This window comes from Tamandua tetradactyla, chromosome 11, assembly GCF_023851605.1.
Source record: "Tamandua tetradactyla isolate mTamTet1 chromosome 11, mTamTet1.pri, whole genome shotgun sequence".
In the NCBI taxonomy this organism is placed as follows: domain Eukaryota; kingdom Metazoa; phylum Chordata; class Mammalia; order Pilosa; family Myrmecophagidae; genus Tamandua; species Tamandua tetradactyla.
Window position 1 is genome coordinate 102,184,261 of NC_135337.1, and position 26,868 is coordinate 102,211,128.

Genomic DNA, 26,868 nt, shown 5'->3' on the forward strand with positions numbered 1-26,868 from the left:
CCAGTAGCCTTGATTCTTGTAGATGATTGTATAAAGGTGTAAGTTTTACAATGTGGCTGTGTGGTTTTGAAAACCTTGCATCTGATGCTCCTTTCATCCAGGGTATGGACAGATGAGTAAAAAATTATGGATAATAAATAAATAAATAAGGGGGTGTAAGGGGTAAACTAAATTGGGTAGAGGGGAATACTAGTGGTCAATGACAAGGAGGAGTTAGGGGGATGGGGTATATGAGTTTTTTTCATTTTTCTTTATATTTCTTTTTCTGGAGTGATGCAAATGTTCTAAAAAATGATTATGGTGATGAACATAGAACTATGTGATGGTATTGGAAGCCACTGACTGTATGCCATGTATGGACTATATGTGTGTGAAAATTTGTCTATAAAGATATTTTTTGAAACTGTGTGCTCAGATTTCTGAAGTTTCTTGCTCCAAAATTTTAAAGTCTTTGTGATACAGAAAAATCAATAAAATAAGAAAAGCGTGTCAAGAAAATTGATTTGGAGGATATAGAATTCCACATAGTCATAGGTATTTTATTTTTAGAAAATATATAATAAGTGGGCAGACTTCATTCTAGAATTTGGATTAAATAGTAGCAATTTATTAACACAAGTACTTAATTATTAATCAGTTTGAATTTTTATTAAGTCATTGATGTATAAACAAATAAAAATGCACTCACATCATCTGTAATACCAAGGATCCAAGATATATATTTGAATATGACTTTTCCAAATAAATTAGAACATCGCTGGATAACCTAGGAGAGAAACATTTTTTCAAAACACCTTGATATTCCTTATAGCCATTCCAAAGTTGTAACATAAAAAGAAAAAAACAAATGCTTTAATGAAACATAAAAAAAAGTCTATAATCAGAGAAAATGTAAAAATGCACTTTAAATTAATGCAGAGTAGTACTCAAAAATTAAGAGGCAGTAACTAAAAGTAAAAAACGTACACATTATTGTCTAAGTAATAGATTTCTTAAGAGATTTATACAGTAATTGCTGATAATTTCCCTTTTCACTAGAAGTTTCTTACCCATGAAAGCATGGCTCTGAAACATGGATAATAATTAATAAAACTGAATTCTTTTGTTCTTCTTTTTTTATTTTTTCTTGTTCTTTTTATTTAGAAAAAACAAGAATAAAACTGAATTCTTTAACAACCTACACAATATTAACTTTCCCTTGCTTCATAAAATGGGCAATTTGATACATTAAAATACACCATAATATGTTAGAAAACTTTTAATCCTCTGCATTACATAGATGAGTTCTTTAAAAGTAAGACATAAAATAATTCGTATATTTTAAAGAAGGAAAACTTATGCATGTGGTATCACCATGTGCTAACTTGCATGTTCAATGATTTTGAGATATAGTCCCACTATACTCAAAGTAGATTTAGTCAGTTAGCAATTTTTGAAAAGTTGAAAACAGAATCATTACATAAAAGCTTCTACATCTGATTTTACATATTTGATTCACCTAAAGACTAAGAGCTATGATAACATCAGAGTTTTAGAGAGCCATCATTTAGGCATAAGATTTAGCTTAGGCAAATAAATATTATCTGCTAAAATAAAACTACAAAAGATATTTTAATAGGGCAACAAAATGCTACTTTGTCAAATATTAAGTCCCTGCAGGTACAAACTCTCCCAAACTGTATGAATTATTTAGATCCAAAGCTACTTTAAATTTGTGAAAAATATAAGCAATTAAAAGTTAAATACTTGAAACTAAGTGACATATTTTCATGTTTCTGAACATCTCACAGCACTAAAATGTGAAACAATTCAGGGTTCAAAACAGCATGTACAAATAAATATGTGCAAATGTGTTTTTATACTTAAACATCTCGCAACATGCTATGTTCTGTAACTATTGACTTCATTTACTTTTATACACCAAAATAAATGAAATATACATAAACTTTCTAACTCACACTTAAGACAAACCTAGGTGGCAAGAGTCTAACATTAGTGGTATACCTGACACACTACACATGCTCAGTTGAACTGAAGAAACATTTCCTGGAAAATAAACTTACGGTAAATTTTATCTGCATGGCACATTCAATCCAATAGATTCCCTGTACACAGCTACTAAAAGCCACATGTTTTCTCCTATGTAACAGCAATGCTTCCCCAAGCAGGCATGTAAAATACAGACTGGGTAGACTGTCTCATTTCCCAGTTTGTAACAGAGTTCACTGATTTCAAGAACTGTATTTATTAATCTCAAGTCACAAAAATCTGCTAATGTATCTTTTTGGTTGAAAACGGGGAATCAGTATATGCTGTTAACTTCGATGACTAACTGTACTTGGGTTGTGCAGTCAAAAGAGGAGGTGGCTGGATTGAAAAGGGGAGAGATGCTCCATAAAACTTGCAATCCTAGCGCACCATAGCTACATTTCTAGCGTAGCCAGAAGTGGGTCTCTATACAGAGAATTAAAATAACAACATCTGATACAAAATGCTTGTCACAGATTCCCTCTGTCTCTCAAAAATAAAAGCTTTCAAAATGATGATTATTTTCTAAACATTTTCTAAAATTAAGAGATCAGATCACATTCTAAAAACAATACTCAACATTCCGTTTTGATTCTCCAGGCCTCATTGGTTAGTGAGTGCAGGACACTATGACATCGGAAGTACACTCGTTCTTACTTCGCGCAGACGGAAGAAAGGCCTAATATCGCGAGAGTTCCATTGTTTTAGGCACTTTGGTCAACGCCCAGATATTTGAGAATGCAGAAAGAGGAGAGTCGGGCAGTTCACAAGGCAACCGCGATGGACTGAAGACGGAGACGGTGGTCATACCTCTGGTAAGTGAGTCCGCCTTTCGGGGAGGCCTCCCCTCAGCTAGAGGAACGGGTCGCTGGTCCGGCCTTTTAGGTGGAAAGGCCCCCAGGAGCATGGTGGCCGCCACCGGAGCATCGCGGGGGCTTGGGGGAAGGTAGAGGAGGGGGCGGGGCGGGAGTTCGCTGGCAGTACCTCCTCGTGAATGCCATGTAAAAGTTATAAATTGCTATTTTATTTTAAGTCAATGAAAACCAACTTGTAAAGATGTTGCTGTTCTAATAATAATGCATTAAGAGTTCAAGAAAATGGTGTGTATTAAGAAAATTTGGAGCATTCTCTCGCATGTTCTATGTGATTTTATGTGGTTTACAAATATTTCCCCCCAGTGAATAGATTGCTTTTTGCTCTCGACAAACTCCTTTGCACAGAAGTATTCAATTTTGAGCAGAGCCCATTTATCTTTCTCTTTCTTCATTGTTTGTGCTTTGGGTGTAAAGCCCAAGAAACCATCTCCCATCACAACATCTTTAAGATTTTTCCCTACGTTTTATTCTGAGAGTCTTATGGTCTCAACTGTAATGTTTAACATCTTTGATCCATTTGGAGTTAATTTTTGTGTAAGGTATGAGGTAGGGTCCTTTTTCATCTTTTTGAGTATGAATATCCAATTCTCTAGCACCATTTGTTAAACAGGCTGTTCTTTCCCACTTGAGTGAACTTCACTGCCTAGTCAAAAATCAATTGGCCAATGTTTCAGTCTGCTAAATCTTCCAGAATGCAATACAACAGAAATGGATTGGGTTTTACAATGGGATTTATAGCTCACAATTTTCATTTATAAATTCATGAAAATGTCATAATTAAGGCATCAACAGAAATATACTATGACTGTGAAGACATCCAGGATACTTCTGTCATGTTGGAAGGCATGTACATTACTGGTGCCTGCTAGCTCTTCAACTCCAGTTTCATGGTTTTAGCTTCTGGTTCCAGTGGGCCCCTCTGTCCTCCCTTAGTTTCCCCAGCTCTGTTCTCTATATGAGTTTCACTTAATATTATCTCTCAGCTTCTTTGGACTTTCTGGTCCTATTCTGTCTTGTACCCTCCCATAAAGGACTCTAGGAAAGGGATTAAAACTAACCTTGAATGAAATGGGTCACATCTCAATTGAAATAATCTAACCAAATGTCCAAGCCACAATACCTCTGCATCCACTGGAATGGATTAAAAGAACATGGCATTTTCTGTGTTACATAACAGCTCCAAACTACCACCACCATAGATAAGAGGGTCTATTTCTGACTCTCAATTCTATTTCATTGTTCAGTATAGTATCCTTATATGATTCTGCTTTTTTTCATGCCTTATAAGCATTATTTTATTCCTTATCTAACCATACACTGAATAGAGGGGTTGCCCGACACAAGGTTTTATAATCACATGATAACGTGATAACAGCTATAGACAGTCATTATCATAGATCAAGGATACTGGGTTGCAGTTTAGTAATTTCATGCATTTCTTTCTGGCTATTGTAATACACTAGAAACTAAAAATTTATCTATATAATGATTCAGAAGTCATAACCATTTGTTAATTTCTCACTTATACCTCCCCCCTCTCATTTAATCCTTCTGTTGATCTTCAGGGATATCTGGGCAATTATCATTCTAACTTCTTCATGCTGACAGTGGTTGTTGATATTATGGGTAAAGAACTGAATCTGGTTGATGTTCTTGGAGAGACTGATACCTCTGTGCTTCTGGTCTTATCTGGCATGGGAACATTTTGGAGGCTTTAAATTTCTGAAAAATATGTACTTAATAAGTAAATAGGTAAAGAGAACCCTGGGTATTCTTTAGAGTTTTCCAGAATACTGTTAGTTGGGGCTTGGCACACTGTGGCCATTTTAATATCTGGCAGAAGCTTGCCTTAGAGTAACTACCAGAATGACTCTCTCAACTCTATTTGAAATCTTTTAGCCACTGATACTTGACTTTGTTTCATTTCTTTTTCCCCTTTTAGTCCAAGAAGGCAGTGTCAGTCACAGAATGCCAGGGCCAGGCTCATCCCTGGAAGTCATTTCACCTATTGCTAGGGAGATTTACTCCCCTGGAAGTCATGTCCCACATAGAGTCTAGTGTAGTGTATTTATTCACAGAGTTTGGCTTAGAGAGAGAGGCCACATCTGAGCAGCAATAGAGTTTCCCTGGGGGTGACTCTTAGGCATAATTATACGTAGGCTTAACATCCTCATTGCAGAAATAAGTTTCCTAAGGTGAAGCCTCAAGTTCTAGTGTTGGCTTATTAAATTGGGAGTCCCTAATACTTGAGAGAATATCAGGAATTTCTCTCTACCTGTGTTGCAACTGCACTGTTCTTTTTGTAACTCCTAATGAGTCACTGTGCCCTGTATCCAGTGCCTCATGCATTACTTCTTGGGCCTGTGCTCTTGGAGGGTTGCTTGTGCTTTCTGAGTCACACAGAGTAAACAGTATCAAGAAAAGTTGTCATTTCTTGCCCTTGAAAATGATATTAATTTAACTTTGAATTTGTTGAAAACTTTAATGAGGGGGAAAATTCAGTGTACTGGTTGGTATAAACAAAAGAATATTAAACTTCTCTGAAGTAAAGTATATAGTTACCGCAGTTAAATTATTGTCTTAAAGTTTGTGTGACACTAGTGTCATTATATTTTTATTTCCTCACACAGCCCTAGATGAGAAACTTTTTTTCTGGGCCATGGAAGACATTAAGATTTTGCTATCCTTGTAAACATATATAACTTACACATGAAAGAAAGAGGGAAACTGCCTTTTTATTTTTCTTCACTGTTGAAATGTTCAATCATTGTCTTGAAATCTATCTCAAATCCCTGCTGTTTTATGTTTTGGATATTTTCTTGTCTGCATAAGAGTTGATCTACCCATGGAGAGATCAGGAAGTACAGAATGATCAGAACAAGTACTAATTTGTCTCTTCTATGTGTCAACAGGCCAAAAAAAATGTACAAAGAAATTAATTGCTTGAATCTTGGAGCTTCACTAAGTGATTCATGATTTGGGTTATGTCTAATCCATAAAATGTAGGGGAGATCTGAGGAACAATAGGGAGGGTTATACAGGCAGAACAAGGAAGTTTTAAAAAAATTATCCTATTGGTTGGTACAGGAATTTTTTTCCCTGGATGAGCCTTGTATTACATGACATATGTTCTATTGTTCATGTCATAGTATTTAAGATATAAACTATCAAGTTTAAGAGTGAATGTTATCCGAGGATCTGTACCCTATTCTATAGAGATTTAATGTTTTTCTGGTTGCATGCATGACAGTTGAGTATTGTTAGGTGAAACATAACAATACTACATAACCCAACAATACATAACCGCTACTGTGTTCTCTTTAGAGATTAAATATGGTTTATTGTGATATGTAGAGCTGCCAAGATGACAAGGGGAATACTGTTATGGTTGGGTTCATGTGTCAGCTTGGCCAGTAATGGAGCCCAGTTGTCTCGTCAAGCAAGCACTGGACTAGCCATTACTGCAAGGACATTTCATAGCTGATTAATAGACCAGAAGGATGGTTTATTAAGTCATTAGAATGTTGATTGTATTTATAGCTAATTACATCTACAGTTGGCCAAGAAGAATGCCTTCCACAATTAGCGATATATATTCTAATTAGCTGGAGACTTTAAAGGGGACATCAGAAGAGATTCTCTCTCTCCTCTTCTGTCAACCAGTCTCCTGTGGGATTCATTCTAGATTTTCATTGAAGTTGTCAGTTTGCAGCCTGCATTGTGGAATTTGGACTTGTGCATCCCCACAGTTGTATGACACATATTTATAAAATCTCGTATTTACAGATATCTCCTATATCTCCTATTTGTTCTGTTTCCCTTGAGAGCCCTAATACAGCTTCATGCCAGGAGTGTGACTAAGGTATAGAAGAAAATAAGAGCTGGCAATTATGATTGGGCATATTCACATTTTTCAGATTTTTTTTTTGCCCCTTTTGGTCATGAAGGCATTTTTGATCCCCATGGTGCCAGGACCAGGCTCATTCCTGGGAGTCATGGCCCACATTGTCAGGTAGATTCATATCCCTGGATTTCATACCCCATGTAAGGGAGACAATAATGATTTTACTTGCAGAGTTGGGTTAGAGAAAGAGAAGCCACATTTGAGCACAAGAGTTTCTCTGGAAGTAATGTTTATGCAGAATTATAGGTAGACTTAGCTTCTCTGCTACTGAAAAACGTTTCATAAGAGCAAACCTCAAGATCCAGTGTTTAGACTTTTAACTTGGGAATCTTTAATGTTTGGAAGAGTATCAGGAGTTTCCCAGGTGGGAAATATTAATAGTTCCATATATTTTTTCCAGTCCCTCAAGGAACCGTGCCAAGACTTTTTAATCATCTACCCTATATGCTCTCGGTTATATCCAGCAATTACATTAAGTTACACAGAATTGTGAGCCTTCATTCCCATTTTGGGTGTTATGTGTTTGAGATTGTTAAATGAACTATTCAGACTTCTTTTTTTTGTTTTTACGAGGGCGATTTGTTAATTTTCAGGTTTACAGTTCTAAGGCCATGAAAGTGTCCAAATCAAGGCATCAACAGCAATGTTTCTCCCCCCAAAACTGGTAATTGTCACTCCACTCTCACATGGCCAGGCACATGACAACATCTGCTGGTCTCTCCTTTCTCTCCCAGGTTTCATTTCTTCCAGCTTCTGGCATTAGTGGTCTCCTTGCTGTTTGTGTGGTTTCTCTGTTTTCTTTGTGTCTTCTCTGAGCTCTCTGTCAGCTTCTCTGGGGCTTTTTTGTGTGTCTTCTGTCTGTCTTTTATCCTCTTATAAAGGACTCCAATATGAGGATTAACATCCATCCTGAATGATATAGGCTATGTCTCAACTTCAGATCTTGCTCACCTACTTATAATAGGTCAACACCCATAGGAATGGATTAGTTTTAAAAACATGATGTTTTCTGGGGTACATACAGTCTCAAGCCATCACAGCCTATTAAGCCATAAATTCAATCTATCATATATTTTTTCATCTTAATGTATTTTCTCTTTCTATATTTTTAATTTGGTCCTTTTTAATATCTTCCATTCCTTACTGAACTTTTTGAACACAGAATACAGCGATAATAGCAGATTTAATGTCCTCCTCTGTTCTAATATCTGTTCAGTTTCTTGATTGTTTTTGACTACTGGTTTATCTCCTCATTATGGGTTCAATTTTTCTCCTTCTCTGCACAACTTGTAAATTTTTACTGGAGTCTGGACATTGTGGATTTTTCCTGACTGGATAATGGAGACTTTTGCTTTACAATAAATATTCCATAATTTATTATGGATTGTGTGCTGGTTTGAAAGGATATATGCCCCCTAAGAAAGCCATGTTTTAATATAAATCCCATTTCATAAAGGTAGAATAATCTCTATTCAATACTGTATGTTTTAAACTGTAATGAGATCATCTCCCTGATTGATGAGATTTAGTTAAGAATGGTTGTTAAACTGGATTAGGGGATGACATGTCTCCACCCATTTGAGTGGGTCTTGATTAGTTTCTGAAGTCCTATAAAAGAGGAAACATTTTGGAGAATGAGAGACTCAGAGAGGGCAGAGAATGCTGCCACACCACGAAGCAGAGAGTCCACCAGCCAGCGACCTTTGGAGATGAAGAAAGAAGATGCCTCCTGGGGAGCTTCATGAAATAGGAAGCCAGGAGAGAAAACTAGCAGATGACGCCATATTTGCCATGTGCCCTTCCAGCCAAGAGAGAAGCCCTGACTGTGTTCACCATGTGCCGTCTCACTTGAGACAGAGACCCTGAACTTCATTGGCCTTCTTGAGCCAAGGTATCTTTCCCTGGATGCCTTTGATTGGACATTTCTATAGACTTGTTTTTATTGGGACATTTTCTCCTTCTTAGATCTGTAAACTAGCAACTCATTAAATCACCCCTTTTAAAAGCCATTCCATTTCTGGTATATTGCATTCTGGCAGCTAGCAAACTAGAACAGATTGTTTTTAAGTTACTTTGTAACAACTGGTTACTTTTTGGTATTGTTTCTAAGATTATTTAGAAAGGTCTGAAGCAGTGGTCAATTTAGAGCTAATTATTCCTCACAATCATGTGATTTTTCCAGTCACCTTTTTAGAAGAGGTACAGTTTTGGCGCTGTTTGAACACTGTGTTCTGAAACCTCCATAATTTTTCAGGTGGTTCCTTCTCTAGTCTTGGATAGTTTACTCACATGCATATGATCAAAACTCATCTATATATTCTAAGGAGACACTTTGCAGACCCCTAGAGTTTTCTATCTGTGTCACTGTCTCCTCCCTGGCACTGTCTTCAGTGAACTTGAAACACTTTGGTTTCCACACATTTTCCATTCTGCATTTCAACTCAGGAAGTCTGCAGAGCTCCTGTATGTCAATCTGGAAGCCTGTCAACTCAGTAAGCTGAGGCAAGTATAAGACACTTCATTTGGTTCATTTCTTCATTGCCTATGTACAGTATACTGCAAAATCATTGTTTCATATATCTTGTCCATATTTTGGATGCTGGAAGTTAGCAAGATTCTTGCTTATTTTGGCTAGAGAAAATCATGTTTTTCCTCAATTTGCTTTTAATTTTGACTTGGTTCAAGAAGGCTGATGAAGTTCAATGTTTCTCTCTTAGCTGGAAGGGCACATGGCAAACATGGCAGTATCTTCTGACTTCCTTGTGGCGCTACTGAAAAAAAGGGTATCCAGACTTCTTGCATTAAAGTGAGTGCTACAGAAAATCTGGGTTTTGGATAAAACACAGCTCTCTTCCTTTGGTCTCATACAGTATGAGGCTGAGGTCTGAAGTCAAGAAACCTTGGGCCAGGAGAGCAGACCCACCCAAACATGTGGAAAGGGTGAGTTTGCCCCAAAGGCAGAGGACTGGCCTTCCACTGTTGCAGTAGAAGAGTCATGCCACCTCAGGCCTTGGAGAGAGTGAAGTACATTCCTTGGGGTTTGGGAAGAGCTTGGCTGCCACAACGTTGTGGGGTTGAGCATGTGTCCTGGAGATGGCAGAGAGCCCATGTGCAGCCCCAATGCTTGGAGAGGGTGGAGGCAAGAAAAAGGTGGTTTCCCCAATGTCCCCCAAGGTTGCATTTGGAGAGAGGTGGACCACTGTGTAGGCCTTTGGAAAGGGTGAGAATGCTGCTTTCTAAAGCCTGAAGATAGGTGAGTCTCAGACCTTGAAATCTACTGGAGTTTGTCCCACAGGTTTTTTAAACTATTTAGGTCTGATGACTCCTGTGTTCCCTTCAGTTCCTTTCTATGGAAATGGGAATATGTATCTTACGATGGTCTTTCCTTTGTATGTTGACAGAAAATAAGTTTTATAAGTTCTGAGATTTACATATCCGGGACCTGAGTATAATTTTGCCTTAAGACAGACCATGCCTGTAGCTGAATTTGATGAGATTTTTGTACTGTTTCTGACTTTGTATTTTATTTGCATTATTACTGAAGTGGTTTTTGGTTTCCTGATATTGTTATGGAATGAATGTACTTTAGATTTAGAGAGAACGTAGTTTTGGGGGGCTACCAATTATTTAACTTTAAGGCAAAATACTTTCTTTGCTTTTAACAAAGCACATCTTGCATACTTTACATAAAGTTATCAGAATACCTTGGAACCTGTTCAGGTTGACATCCTTCAAAGCATGATTACTCTTTATATACAAATTTACATTGTTCATCATCTTAAAGATCTAGTGCTAGTTTATTTGATCAATAATCCTGTATAAAAATTGGAAGAACATACCCAAGTGGAATAAAATTATATGGTTATTTTTTACTTATATTCATAATTCCAATGACATAACTATTTTTATTTAACTAATATTAGTCCTGTTTGCCAAAGATTTATCTGAGTTATGAAAACTTTTAATTTCCTTCAAAGCACTTGGATTTGGTTCAATAAATGCACTTTTTTCATTGGGGAAATATTAGAAGTTTGCTTTCTTTAGTTTCTGAAACTTAATTAGAATTAATTTTTATATGTGTTATTGTTTTAATTTGCTAAAGCTGCCAGAATGCAACACACCAGAGATGGATCAGCCTTTAATAAGGGGATTTATTTGGGTAAAAATGTATAGTTCTTCAGAGGAAAGGTAGCTAGATTTCATCTGAGGTTCTCTGTTACATGGGAAGGCACATGACAATGTCTACTGACCTTCACTCTTGGTTTCTGGGTTCCATTGTCTTTCCCTGGGGTGATTCTTTACTGCATCTCCAAATATCTGGGCTGCTGAGATGAGGTATGTTAACCTGCTGAGCTCTCTTAATTAAATTAAATTAAGTTAAATTAAATCTCACTCACTGTGGGAGGCACCTCTCTTAGCAACTGCAAATGTAATCAGCCATAGATGAAGTTCAGATACTGATAATTTAAGTCTAGAGCAACATAATACCAGGGTATCATCACTTGACCAAGTTGACACCCAAACCTAACAGTTATTTGTCTTTAAGTCACTTTGAATAGAGCTTTTTAAGGGGTTTTATTAGTTAATTTGATAATACCATCCAAAGGTAGGAAAAATCATAACAGACCTACTACAGACACAGAGAGCTTATAATGTTCAGTTAAAAAAAATTTGTTCTTAGACATGAAAACATATAAATGCTATTTTAGTTTGCTAATCCTGCCAAAATGCAAAATACTAAAAACAGAATGGCTTTTATAAAAGGGATGTGCTGGTTTGAAAATATTATGTACCCCAGAAAAGCCATATTTTAATCCTGATCCAATTTTCTGGGAGCAGCCATTTCTTTTAATCCCAATTCAGCACTATAGGCTGTAAATTGATTAGATTATCTCCACTGAAATGTGGTGTGCCAATTGTGGGTGTGAAGCCTGATTAGAAGATGTGACTCTACCCATTCCAGGTGGGTCTTGGTTAATTTACTAGAATCCTTTAAAAGAGGAAACATTTTGAAGAGAGTTGACGGAAATGACAGAAGCCATGGAGCCTATAGAGAGAGCAGATGTAGTTGCTTGGAGAACAGTGGCTTCAGAGAACAGACACATAGATGTTTGGAGATGCTTGGAGCCCAGCACATGTCACCAAGAGATGTTAAACAAGCTAGAACCTGGAGACAGACAGGGAAGCCAAGAAATGAAAATCAGCCCCGAAGAAGCAAAATGAAGAACTTGCACATGGACAGAGACTGAAAGCAACAGATCCCAGGAACAAGGGACCAGAAGATGGTAGCCATGTGACTTCCCAGCTGACAGAGGTATTCCAGTCCAGTTGGCTTTTCTTGAGTGAAGATAACCTCTTTTTCATGCCTTATTTTGGATACTTCCACTTCTGTAGAACTGTGAACTTGTAACTATTAAATTCCCCTCTTTAAATGCCATTCCACTTATAATAAATCACATTCTGGCAGTTACCAAACTAACCCAGGGGATTCATTAAGTTGTAGGTTTGAAATCCCAAGGCCTTAAAAATATCCTAACTAAGGCATCCAGATAAGGATTCTGAAGAGAAGGTGAATGGTGTCCAGGATTTCTCTGTCAGCTGGGAGGGCACATGGCTGTGTCTGAGATCCTTGCTCCTGGTTTACCACTTTGTACTTCTGATTCCAGTGGCTTCCTCTCAAGGCACCTGTGTGTCCTCAGTTAGGATCTCCAGGGCAAAACTCAGTTCTGGCTTGCTTAGCACTTCATAAGAAGGCAAATGGCAAGTCTGCTGGGCTTTGGTTTAAGTGCATTCTAAGCATCTTTGGTGTCTATGATGGCTCTGAGGCTCTTTCTTTTTCCATGAGAGCTTTTAAAGACTCCATTAGACCAATTAAGACCCATATTGTTTGTTTTTTTATTTTTTATTTTTTAAATTTTTTAAGACCCACCTTGACTGGGGCAAAGTTACATTTCCTCCTAATCAAAAAGTCCCTCCCACAGTTGAATGGGTCACATCCTCATGGATGCAATCTAAATGATAACTCACACACCCACAATTGGGTGTGTCACATTCTCCATGGAAACAACCTAATCAAGAGGTCCCACCCTGCAATATTGAATCATGATTACATGACGGTTTTTCCCAGGTATATACTTTCAGACTAGCACATTCCACCATCTGGGTCCCCAAAAGACATGTCCTTTCCATATACAAAATAGATTCATTCCAACACAATATGACAAAAGACTTAAGCCATTTCAGTAACTATACAAATACCATAAAAAGTGAAAAACAGTATAAAATCTCATCAAAATCAGTTACAAACATGATCTTTCACCCTCATGGCTGAATAATTTTTGGCCTCAGACATTCACTTCCATGTCTGCCATTGAAGAGATTGTTCTTTAATGTCTGATCCTTTTAGTTCAGACTAGCAGTGGTTCCATTTATACAGATCTCACCAAAAAAATAATTTTCATGTGATACACAGAAATCAAAGCCATGAAATGTTATGACTTTCCACAAATCCTTTCTGAACAACTCCATCTCCCATTCCAGTTTTTCTGGATATGGTTGACTGGTTCCATGTTTGGGTAAATACTTGGGGCACTAGCTTTCTGGTATCCTTTTCTGGAAGCCAGTAACTTTCTAGACCATCAGTTTCTGATTTTGTTTTACCCAAGGGTTCAGTTCTTAACTTATTTTCTTCCTGGCACATTTCTGCTATAATCTGCAGGGAGCAGCCAGGCTGCATTTTCCACATTTCATTTAGAAATCTCTTCAGCTAAGTATCCTAGCTCATTGCTTTCAAATTCTACCTTCCAGCTGAAACCAGAACACATAAAGCAAGGGTTGCATTCCTTTCAGTTTGCAATGATACACTCATCACTTAAGTTTAAAACCTCATCAAAGGTATCTTTTGAGTCCACATTTCTACCAACAGTCCCTTCAAAGCAAATCAGGCCTTTCCTTTTCACCACCTCATAATTACTCCAGAATCTTCCTTTTATCCACATAAAAAGCCATTCCAAGATGTTTGGTATTTGCAAAATGAAGTACCCCACTTCTCTGGTACCAAAATTGGTTTTAGTTTGCTAATTCCACTGGAATGTAAAGTACCAGAAATAGAATGGCTTTTATAAAGGGAATTTATTGTTACTAGTTTAGAGTTCTAAGGCCTTAAATATATCCCAAACTAAGACATCCAGAGACATACCAAAGAGAGGGCAAATGGCATCTGGGGTTTCTCTGTCAGCTGGGAAGCCACAAATGTCATGAGCTTTACTTTCTCATTTGCCTTTTGCAAATAATCCTTTAATGAATAAAGATTGACTGTTCTCAGGTTTTGGTTTCTGGGAGCAAGAGCATTTTTAAGAGTCTGAAATTTAATTAAACTTTGGTTTGCTGACATGGGCTTAGCATGAGGACTTAATCTCAGTCCTACTTAACTTAATTATCATTTGTTATGCTTGTATCTCTTACTTGTTTTGAAAATAAAAGTCTTTACTGCTTTCCTAAAGAAGGAAAGTGAAATGAATTCTCCAGTTATTCAACAAACACTTGTATGAAAATATCACAACACAAACAGAAAGTCTAAGTTTAAAGAGATCATGAAACTGGCAACCAAATGATTCATAAAATAAGATGTAGGAAAACCTCAGAAATGTGAAAGGGATAACCAATATTTCCTATTCTAAAGAAAATAAAACCATAAAATAGTGACAAACAAAATATAATGTAGGAGGATGCCACAATGGTGGCTCAGTAGCAGAATTCTCACGTGCCATGCCCAGAGACTGAGGTTCGATTCCTGGTAACTGCCCATGAAAAAAACATATAAATATATATATAAAATGTAGGGACTGGGTGGTGCAACAGTGGCTCAGCAGGCAGAATTCTCCCCTGCCATGCTGGAGACCCGGGTTCAATTACCAGTGAATGCCCATGTTTCAAAAAAATTAGGAACTGAAAAGTAACAGGTGAAATGTCTCTAAATACACTTTGCAAAAGTTTTTAAAATCTACAATATGGAGAAAAATAATAATTGAAAACATTGCATAAAATTGCCAAAGAGACAAAGCTGAACCAATATTCCCAAGAAAATTATTGGCCTTAGGTTGTAAAAAAATACTTATAGTTATTAAAGTAAATAACTTAATGATATTAATCCACTGCCTTAAGAAGTTAAAAGAAATACAGTAAAACATCATTTGAGAAAAGACAAGAGAATTAATAGATTGGAGCAAAAAATAAATCATTATAAATAAAAGAAGTATCTAAAAGGTCAACATCAATGTGCCTTATGGTAATTTTTGTAATGAAGATAATGTTCTATATCTGCACCATCCATTACAGAAGCCACATGTGGCTGGTGGACATTTAAATTTAGGTAGGGGTACTGAAAAACTAAAATTTTAAATTTTTATTAAATTTAATTCGAGTTTAATAGCCGCATGTGGCTCACAAGTATTTAGTGTTTACAATGTTGAAAAGCAAAGGAGGTGAGTAAAAGTAATAAAATAGATTCAAGAGAAAAATGGGGAAAGGACCTGTTCTAATATTCTAGGTGCCAGAATGTGATATACCAGAAACAGAATGGCTTTTAAAAGGGGGAATTTATTAAGTTGTAAGTTTACATGTTTTAAGGTCATGAAAATGTCCAAATTAAAGCGAGTGTATGGAAATGTCCAATCTAAGGCATCCAGGGAAAGATACCTTTGTTCAAGAAGGCTGATGGCATTCAGGATAACTCTCTCAACTGGAAAGGCACATGGTAAACATGGTAACATCTGCTAGCTTTCTCTTCTGGCTTCCTGTTTTATGAAGCTCTCCTAGGGGCATTTTCCTTCTGCATCTCCAAAGGCATCTGGCTGTGTGGGCGCTGTTGTGGCTCTGAGAAGGGGCTCTCTCCAAAATGTCTCCTCTTTTAAAGAATTCCACTCAAGGCCCACCTGGAATTGGTGGAGTAACATCTCCCTCTAATCAAATCTTAATACCCACATTTGGGTCAGGCACATCTCCATGGGAAAAATCAAATGCTCCCAGCCATCAATATTGAATGAGGACTAAAGGACATGGCTTTTCTGGGGTCCACCACAAATTCAAACCAGTATAAGGTCCACAGATGGAAATAGTAATTGAGTTTTGTGAGGCAAGAGGTGACACAATAAAATTTAAGGTATTAGTTTGATGTAAAAAAAAGTAGGAGTATACTCAGTACATATAAAAGTGAAAGTAAATGAGGTCTGCTGATATTTACTGTTCAGAGAACTCATCAAAACTCAAACAGTGGAAGACTCTGTGAGGTCAAATAGGTTCTGAGAAAGGTTCAAATGGAAAGGATGTTTTTTCTTCTCCCACAGTTCTTCCCTGTTCATCTTCTTCTCAAGGTGAATATAACCTAGGCTTTCAATACCTTTCAAACAGAAAATAAATCTTTTAAGGGCTGTATTCCAGGAGTCAAACCCTGATTATATATATAATAAATGTAGTCAGTGCTTTGTTCTGTGGGACACTCACTTGTTCATCTCGATTGGAATTACCAATTAAAAAACTGTAGCCCTCATATGGATATACAAGACCTTGTGAAGGGAAGCTTAGAAAATTCATTCATTTCTTTATTATTCATAAATCCTTTTGGCTATATTCTGTTTATCAGGAAGTACTCCAGGTCCTAGAGATTTAGCAGGGAACCAAACATACTTTCTCTGCAGAGAAATCGCTGGAATTCTCTGAAATAAATCTAGAAATAAAAATACATGGAAGATGAAGAAATATGAATTTCTTATATGACTAATGATATGAGAAAAAAATAAGGGGTTACTTGGATGAAGAATGGAGGATAGGAGTGATAGGGTAGAAGCCACTAACTCTCTAGAACAGGTTATAAAAGTTATTAATCATCCTAAGCCAAATTGGATGCCAATTTTATTCTTGCTTTTGATGAGAGAAAATTATATAAAAATTACAGTGCATACTAGTACAAGACATAATTTTGTTTCCCTTTCATTCACAATTGAATTGAATATTTGAGAGGAATTCAAGTGTTTCATTTTAATTTTCCATTTTTAATTTTTGTCTAATATTGTGTTATTTTTGAAATGAAGAAAGAAATATTAGGAAGTAAATATTAAAATTTAGAACTATTGTTTCTATTCAGATCTAAGCATCAGAATAAATGTATTTTGTATTGCATAGAAAATTGGATTTCTTTGAATAAAACCTCATGCAATTTCTGTGCTTGGGCTTATCTGCATATTTTTAAAGATGAAATTCATGTAGCATAAATTTGACCATTTTAACTGGTATATTCAGCCATGTTTGGTACTTTTACAATGCAGTGCATCAGTTTTATCTATTTCCAGAGCAATTTCATAACTCTCCCAAAGAAACTTTATACCCATATAAAGACTCACTGCCCATTCCCCACTCTTTTCAACTTGTCACCCACAATCTTCTTTCTGTCTCTGTTGATTTACCTATTCTGGTTATTGCAGGTAAATGGAATCTTTATATAATGTGACCTTTCTAATCTGGCTTCTTTCACTTTTTTATGGTGTATGTCAGTGTCACAGTTCATTCTTTTTCCATGTGAGTATCCTGTTATTGTAGCATAGTTTGTTGAATTTTTGTTTCTTTGTTTGGGAACCCTGGTCTCCCACATGGCAGATGAGAACTCTATCACTGAACTAGCCTTGCACACCTCACTTTTGTTTTTGAGATTTGTCCAAATAGGTTGTACCATTCCTTCATTCTGTTTTTACAGCTGAACTGTATTCCAGTTATGCACATAACATATCTTGGTAATTCATTCATTAGAGGATAGGCATTTGGTTTGTTTTCACCAGTTGGATACTGTGAATAGTGCATCTATGAATATTTGCATACAATTCATTGAATATGTTCTTTCAGTTTTGTGTATATATCAAGGAGTAGAATTGCCAGATCATCTGTTAATTCTGTATAAAACATATTAAGAAATTGCTGAAATATTTTCCACAGTGGTGGTACCAATTTGCATTCTCAATCAACAGTATAAAAGGGTTCCACTTTCTCTACAACCTCACCAACAGTTATTTTAGATTCTCAAAAAATTATAACCACACTATTGGGTGTGAAGTGGGTCACATTGTGGTTTTGATTTGCTTATCTCTTATAACCAGAGGTGTTAAATATATTTACATGTGCCTGTTGCCATTTGCATATGTTCCCTTGAAGGGTGGTCTTTTCAAATCCATTGCACATTTATCACTGTATTATTTTTTTAAAGAGCTTTATAAAATATAGTTTGGATATTTGACCCTTGTCAGTTGTATGATTTGCAAGTAATTCCTTCCATTCAGTAGGTTGCTTTTTCAATTTCTTGAGATTGTCCTTTCATGAAAGAGATTTTAATTTTTGTATGTTTAAATTGTCTATTTTTTTAGTTCTAGTGCTTTTAATGTCATATCTAAGCAGTAATAGCCAAATCCAAAGTCTTGAAGATATACTTTTATATTTTCTTTTGAGTGTCATAGTTTTAAGATCACATTTTACTCTCTAAATGACTTAGTTTTATGTAAGTACTATAAGATAGAAATTACACTTTATGCTTTGTATCTGAATATCCATTTGTCTCAACACAATTTAGTGAAGTCATTGTTCTTTCCAGAGTGCAGGATATAAGTGTCATGCTTAAAATTGACCACAGATGCATGGGTTTATTTCTGGACTATCAGTTCTATTCCCTTGGTCTATATGTTTACCTTTATGCCAGTATCACAATATGTGTTTTTATTTAAAACATTTTTATTAAAGAAGTTGTGGATTTACAGAACAATCATGCATAAAATACAGAATTCCTGTATACCACCCCATCACCAACAGTTGCATTGGTGTGGAAAGCATATTACAATTGATAACACTTTTTATAATTCTATTTTATGACAGTAATTGCATTTGTTACAATTGCTGAAAGTGTATTAAAGTAGTATTATAATTATTATCCATCGTTTACATAGGACTATTTTTCTCTATATTCCTGGTCTATTATTATTATTTTTCATTCATGTCTTTGTTTTATTACTCATCTATCCATACATTCAGTACAGGCCATCACAAGGCTTTTATAATCACATGGTCACATGAGAAAAGCTGTATAGTTATACAATCATTGTCAAGGATCAGGGCCATTGGATTACATTTTAACAATTTCAGTTCTTTCCTTCAGGCTATTCTAATGCATTAGAAAATTTAAAAAAATCTGTGCCAATTTGAAAGTATTGTGTACCTTAGTAAAGCCAGGTTTCAATCCTGATCAGAACTGTGTGAGCACCATTTCTTTTAATCTTCATTCAATTCTGCAGCTTGGAAACTTTTGATTAGGTTATCTCTGAGATGTGAGATGCCCAATTGTAGGTGTGACCTTTTGATCAGATGGAGATGTGACTCCACCCATCCAGTATTTGATTAATTTACCAGAATCCTTTAAAAGAGGAAACATTTTGGAGAGAGTCAGAAATGGCAGAACTGACAGAAATTTCAGAGCAGAGCTGACTCAGATGCCAACAATTTGAGAACAGAGGCATGAATGTGGGAGGTGCTTGAGGCCCAGCAGACATCACCATGAGATGTTAAGCAGGCCAGAACCTGGTGAGAGCCAAGCAAAGCCAAGATATGAAAGCCATCCTAGAGAAGCAAAGTGAGGATCCAACAGGAACAGAGGCTGAAAGCAATGGAGCCCTGGAGCAAGGGACTGGCAGATGTCAGCTACATGACTACCCAACTGATGGAGGTGTTCCTGATACATTGGCCTTCCTTGAATTAAGATATCTATTCCTGGATGCCTTAGTTTGGACATTTTTATAAGCTCATAACTGTAAACTTGTAATTTACTAATTCCACTTTTTAAAAACTTTCAGTTCTGGCAGCTTGCAAACTAACACAAATGTCGACATAGTCATAATCATTTGTTAAATCCTAATTTCTCAGTTACACCTCCTCCCTCTTATTTGATCATTCTCTTAATCTTCAGAGATATCTGGGCAGTAACCATTTTAACTTTTACATGCTGGAAAGGGAGTCAGCCTTATTGGGCAGAGGAATGAACCTGGTTGATGTAGTTGGAAAGATGGTAGCTCTGGATTTCAGGACTTGTCTGGTCTAGGAACAATCTGGGGTCTTTAAGTTTCTGAAAAAAGAAACTTAAGTAAAAACTTTCATAAAGTCTTACATAGAGCCCAGGGTATTCTTTAATATTTTCAAGAATACTGTTGGGGCTTGGCATACTTTGGTGGTTCACAGGAAGCTATGTATAAGGTTGCCATGTGACTCTGCAACCCTATTATTAGATATCTACTTTGAAGAACTGAAAGTAGGGTTTAATAGAGATTTGTTCACTGGTGTTTATGGCAGCATTATTTATGATTTCCAGTGGATAGAGGTGGCCTCAGGGTACAGCTACTGATGAGTGGAAAGTATGAATTGTGGTATACAAACAAGGAATATTGAGTGGGTACAGAAATAAATGAAGTTGTGAGGCATGCAACTAGGAGAATGAACATTGAGGTCATTATAATGAGTGAGATAAGCTAGAAATGAAATGACAAACATTGCATCATCTCACTAATATAAACTAAATATAATGAGGAAAGTCTGACTATATTTTGATTAAAGTAGATTTGTAGTATGCTTGGAAATAGAGAATCGGTTATCCTCCAATTCTGTTCTCCTTTTGCAACATCATATTAACTATTCTACATCTCTTGTAATTCTATATGATTTTAAGAGTCAACTTTTACATTTTTTAAAATGGCTTTTGGGATTTTATAGGTGTTACAATGTATCTCTAAATCATTTGGAGGAGTATTACCACCTGAATGGTATTGAATCTTCCAGTCCATGAAATGCAATTTATTTCCATTTACTTAGGTACTCTTTAGTTTCTTTGATCCAAATTTTGTAGATAGCAGTGTATAATTGCACTCTTCAATTGAATTTATTCCTAGGAATTTTAATCTTTTTGATGCCACTGTGAAATTTTTCCCCTTAATTTACTTTTTTTGGAAATTATGAGGATTACAAATTATACATAAATATAACTGATTAATGTAAGTTAAACTTGTGATTTGTATGCATAAATACAACTGATTTATGTACATTAAACTTATACTCTGCAACTGTACTGCTTTTATTTATTAGCTCTGCTAGGGTGTTTGTGTGTGGATGAGTGTAAGTGTGAATATGTGTGAATGCATTCTATAGAATTCTATATAAGATTATGTCATCTCATAGGAGGTAATTTTACTTCTTCCTTTCCAATTTGCATGCCTTTTATTTCTTTTTAGAGAAAAATTTCTCTGTCAAGAATATTGAGTACAATGTTTAATAGCAGAAAATGAGAAAAAGCATTCCTATCTCTTTCTGACCATAAGAGGAAGGAAAGCTTTCAGACTTTCCATTGTTTATGATTCTAGCTGTGGATTTTCATGAATCCTTTTTAATAAGAAGTTCCTTTCAAGTCCTATTGCATTTATTTTTATCATGAAAAATGTTGGGTTTCATCAAATGTTTTTTCCTATCAAATTAGATTATCTTATTTTTTGAGTCAATTAATATGGAGTATTATATTGGTTGATTTTTATATATTGACATATACCTTGGATTCTTAAGCTAAGTCCCACTTGGTCATAACATGTAGTTCTGCTAACATTCTGTTAGACTTAATAGTATTTTGTTGAGGATTTTAAAAATCTATATTCATGAAAAATTATTACCATTTTAATGCCTCTGTATGGTGTTCATAAAAGCACAATGCTAGATTCACATGGTTAGTTAGGAAGTATTCCCTTATGTTTTGATACTTAGAAGAGTTTGAAAAGGATTGGTGATAAGTCTTTAAATATTTCATAGATTTCAACAGTGAAGTCATCTTGTCCTCTACTTTTTTTTTTGAGGTTTTCGTTCTGGTTCACTGTCTTTGCTTGGGATACTTCTGTTAAAATACTCTGTTTCTTCTTAAGTCAACACCAAGAGTGTTTCCATCTCAGCTCAGTTATCAAATTTGTTGGTGATCAGTTTTACATAGTATCATCTTATGATACTTTAATGTCTATAGTCAGTAATAATGGCCATAGTTTCTTTTTGGTTTTAGTTATTCCTGTTTACTTTTTTCCTTGTCGTCTAGCTAAAGGTTTGGAAATTTTTAGATCTTTTTACAGTTTTGGGCTTTGTTATTTTTGTCTATTGTTTTCTCCCTTTCTGATTCCCTGTTCAGCAGTGTGTCTCTTTAATCCTTGTTATTTCCTTCTTCTCATAATTAGGGTTTAGCTTGCTCTTCTTTTTATAGTTACTTAATATGTAGAGTTAGGTTTTAAGTTTTGGATTTAAGCTTTTTCCTCTTTATAAAAGTAGGTGTTTTCCACCTATACATTTCTCTCCAAGCCCTCTTATCATTTCATACCATGTTTTGTGATGTTTTATTATGGTTTTATTCATCTCAAAGTATTTGCTAATTTCTTGTGATTTACTTTTTTGACCCACTGGTTGCTTAGAACTGTTGTTTATTTTCCACATATATGTGAATTTCCCAACTTTCCTTCAGTTATTGATTTTATGTTCATATTTTCTCATGGAGAAGATATTTTGTCTGACTTTAACCTTGTAAAACATTTTGGTCTTGTTAAATGACCAGACATATAGCTTCCCCAGGAGAATATTCCATGTGCACATGAAAAAAACTGTTATGTGGAGTGTACTGTATATATGTAACACGTTTTTAATCCCATTGCCTTAGGATGTGTGATGTAAATGGGAGATTCCTACCTCTACATTGCATTAATGACTTCCATACAGTCTCCTATTCTTGGAGTGCCTTGCAGCAGTATCCAGCATGGCTTCTTTCAGATACTGGTTTAGGTATCAGTAATTTAGAAGCCTTCATTGAATATTCAAGTCTTTGTTGGTACCTATCAAGCTCACCAATACCTCTGTCTTTATTAAAGTATTTACTACTAATAATATAGTGTTCACCCAGACAGTGAACTCCAAATCATCAGGTATCAGGTCTCAATCCTACTGTGGGTATGAACCTTTTGCAAATATGACTTTAAGATTTATAGTAGATGTGACCAAACTGAACAAGGGTAAACTTAACCCAGTGTGCTGGTTTGAAAGGATGTTTCCCTAGAAAAGCCATGTTTTAATCAAAATCTCATTTTGTAAAGGCAGAATAATCCCTATTCAATACTGTATGTTTGAATCTGTATTAGATCATTCCCTAGAGATGTGATTTAATCAAGAGCGGTTGTTAAGCTGGATTAGGTGATGACATGTCTCCACCCATTTGGGTGTTTCTTGATTAGTTTCTGAAGTCCTATAAAAGAGGAAACATTTTAGAGAATAAGAGATTCAGAGAGAGCAGAAAAAACAGCATAGCCACAAGAAGCAGAGTCCGTCAGCCAGTGAACTTTGCAGATGAAGAAGGAAAATGCCTCCCAGGGAGCTTTGTGAAAGGAAACCAGGAGAGAAAGCTAGCAGATGATGCCATGTTTGCCACATGCTTTTACAGATGAGAGAGAAACCCTGGCCATGTTCTCCATGTGCCCTTCCAGCCAAGAGAGAACTGTGACTGTGTTCACCAAGGTATCTCTCTCCCTGGATGCCTTAGATTGGACAGTTCTATAGACTTGTTTTAATTGAGGAATTTTCTCATCCATAGAACTGTAAACTTGCAGCTTATTAAATTCCCCTTTTTAAAATCCATTCTGTTTCTGGTATATTGCATTCCAGCAGCTAACAAACTAGAACATCCAGTATGGTTAAAGTCCTTAAAAGCAAAAGAAATTTTACAGAGGAGGAGAAGCCATGGAAGCATTTGCAAGCTGAATTTTAATGGACCCTAAGATAAAGACAGTCTTCTAGCTTCAAAACCATGTGCCAATACAATTATATTGTTTAATTCATCCCATTGTATGGTATTTGCTTTAGAAGCTAGGATACTAAAACTTCTGGGATACATAGATTATTTATAAGTGGTGATTGAATTTATTCTGGGCTCTATAAATATCAAAAACATTGGACATCAGGAATCATTATATCCAATCCCAGCTTCCAGACCCCATGAACCTTAAAATCCATTTATCTCTAGAAGCCTCTCTATTTCAGGTAGGTCTCAGAGTTAAATGTCCTTGTCCCAGCTACTAATTATTGTGAGTTTCAAAGTGGCATAGTGAATGTTTCTAAGCTAGAGCTATGATAAAGCCCCACAGAAACTGTTGTTCCTGCAGAGAGCGGTCCTACTGAGCTAAAATACCAGGTTCCCCTTAAAAAACAGTTCTACCAGGGTACACTATAAGTATTGCACTGTATCTGAGGTTATGACACTAGGCTATTTGGGACATTTCCCCCAAATTCCAGGCAATCTTAGTAGGTCTTGCAGATCAATTCTATATCTTTTGCACAATATTTTAAAACTTTTGACATGACTTTGACTCACCAAAGTCTTGCCCTTCTAACATTAAGTAGATTGTTGAAAGTGTTTTACAAATATTATAGCTAACTTTGGAAATAGATTATTTTGACCATTAAAATTGAAAGTATTTCTAGACTGGCATGTATTGTTAATCTCATCTCTCCTATAAGTGACAAGGCATTATTATCTTTAATCCCAGCTATGATTTTACTCTGTAATTCATGTCTAACTCTATAATTTCCTACATCAGTAATTGCATATTATTATGAGGAAATTATACTGTGTATCTTAAATTACTGCCTTTCATCAATATGTTCCATCATCTTAGAATTTAAACATGTTCTAGTGCCTGCAATCCTGAAATTTGAGTAAAAGCTTAAAACATATCTGAGCATCTTCAAAGTGGTGGAGTGAGCTGTTACAGGACTCTATTCCATGCAGAAAAGTTTTATACCAAAATCAGCTGGCAGAAACATCCTTCTTAAAACCCAGAGATGATGTAAAATGTTACAGTATCAGGGAAAACATTTGTGTCAGTTTAAAGCAATTATTTACCCCAGAAAATTCATGTGCTTTAATTCTCATTCAGTATTGCTGGGTTGGATATTTTCTATTGTTTCCATATAGATGTGATCCACCCAATTGTGGGTGGTAACTTTTATATGTATATATTTTTATTGACAAATCTTCATGCACATACAGTCCATACATGGTGTACAATCAGTAACACAATATCATTCCATAGTTCTGTATTCATCACCACAATCATTTTTTGGAACATTTGCATCACTCCAGAAAAAGAAATAAAAATATAAAAGTGAAAGCTCATACATCCCATACCTCTAACCCCTCCCTCTCAAGAACTACTAGTATTTCTATCTACCCCATTTAGTTTACCCCTTATCCCCTATTTATTTATTTCCACATTTTTACTCATTCTGGATGAAGGGAGCATCAAACACTATCTGATTTTCACAATCACACAGTCACATTATAAACTTAGATCTTTATACAGTCATCTTGAATAATCAAGGCTGACTGGAATACAGCTCAGCAGTTTCAGATACTTCCCTCCAGCCACTCCATTATACCATAAACTAAAAAGATCTGTACAATACATAATAATAACCTCCAGGATAACCTTTCAACTTTGTTTAAAATCTCTCAGCCACTGAAACTTTATTTTGTTTCATTTTTCTCTTCCCCCTTTGTCAAGAAGGCTTTCTCAATTCCATTATGCTGCATCCTGGCTCATCCTGGAAATTCTGTCTATGGATGGTAACTTTTGATTAGATGGTTTCCATGGAGATATCTCACCATCCATTCAATGTGGGGTTGCTAAATGGAGCCATTTAAGGGGGACCATCTTTGGAAAAACTTCAGAACTCACAGAGCCCACACAGTCAGAGACCTTTGGAGATGTATAAAGAAAACAATCCCAGGGAGAGAAGGCTAGCAGATGTCACCATGTGCCTTTCCAGCTGAGAGAGAAAGCCTGAACACTATCAGCCTTCTTGAGCCAAGGTTCTTTTCCAAGATGCCTTAATTTGAACATTTTTTTATCTGTGCCTTAATTTGGACATTTTTCACAATGTTAGAACTGTAAATTTGCACCTTAATAAACTTCCTTTATAAAAAGCCACTCTGTTTCTGATAAATTGCATTCTGGCAGCTTTTACAAACTAAATAGCATTCAAGCAAGGAAAGACAACTTCAAAATGGTAAAATCTCATGGTGCCTTGCCTGACCCATCCTCAACCCATTGCTGGCCTAGAAAGTAGTCTTCGAATGCTCTCAGTAGTGACCCATTGTCCCATTTCCAGAGGGAGCAGCATAGCTACTGTGCATATAAGGAGAATATATATGTGTGTCAGTCTGTCAAGTGAAAACCTGAAAAGACTGGACACAGACACACTTATCACAGGTTTGTAGTCTCAGAACTTGTACTGCATGATGGCATCTCACAGAGGTCTCTAAGAGGAAACTAGAAGAGCAGTCAAATTGCAGCTGGGGCAAAGATTTACTGGCTGTGGGACATAGATTGCAGTGCCTGTTATGTAAGGAAGCATTGTTTCCTAGGAAAAGGGTAAATTCAGATATGTGTGAACAGAAATCCCTAATCCGTGCAGATAAGTTTGGAAGAAGGCACATGTGCAGAAAAGACCTGAGAAAGCACTATGCTTGTGCTTCAGGCTTTTATGTAAAATTCTTTTTAAAAAGCTAAGCTTTGAAGGAGAACACATGTCAAGATCCATCTGCAGAACTTAGAAAGATGACTTTTTCTCTTCCTTTTTTTTCTGTCATAACAGTAACTGGATAAAGGCTTAAGGAATATACAACTTATTTTCTAAATTTCATAAACAGTATATTAAACTATCAAACTCTAGATTGTAACAAAAGATTACAAAATATGCAAAAAATAGGATGTGATGTTCCAAGGAAAGGAAAAAAATTAAAGTATTGGAAACCATCAAGAGGAGGGCCAGACCTGTTATGCACCAAATAAAAGTATTTAAATATTACCAAACAGCTGAAAGAAAATGTAGACAAGGAAATTGAGAAAATGGTGGAAGAACATAAAGAAAATGTCAAGATAGAGAAATAAGCAAAAGTAGCCAAACAAAGACTTA

The 26,868-nt window shown here is 36.0% G+C and overlaps 1 protein-coding gene across 1 annotated transcript in view; it reads left to right on the forward strand.

Annotated features, from left to right (window-relative positions):
* The first annotated feature begins 2,651 nt into the window (after positions 1 to 2,651).
* The window catches only part of LOC143649335 (prothrombin-like), a 118,984-nt gene continuing 94,767 nt past the window's right edge, over positions 2,652 to 26,868 (forward strand). Inside the window, 1 exon segment of the mRNA XM_077119438.1 lies at positions 2,652 to 2,843. The gene's annotated coding sequence lies outside the window, so the exon portion shown is untranslated.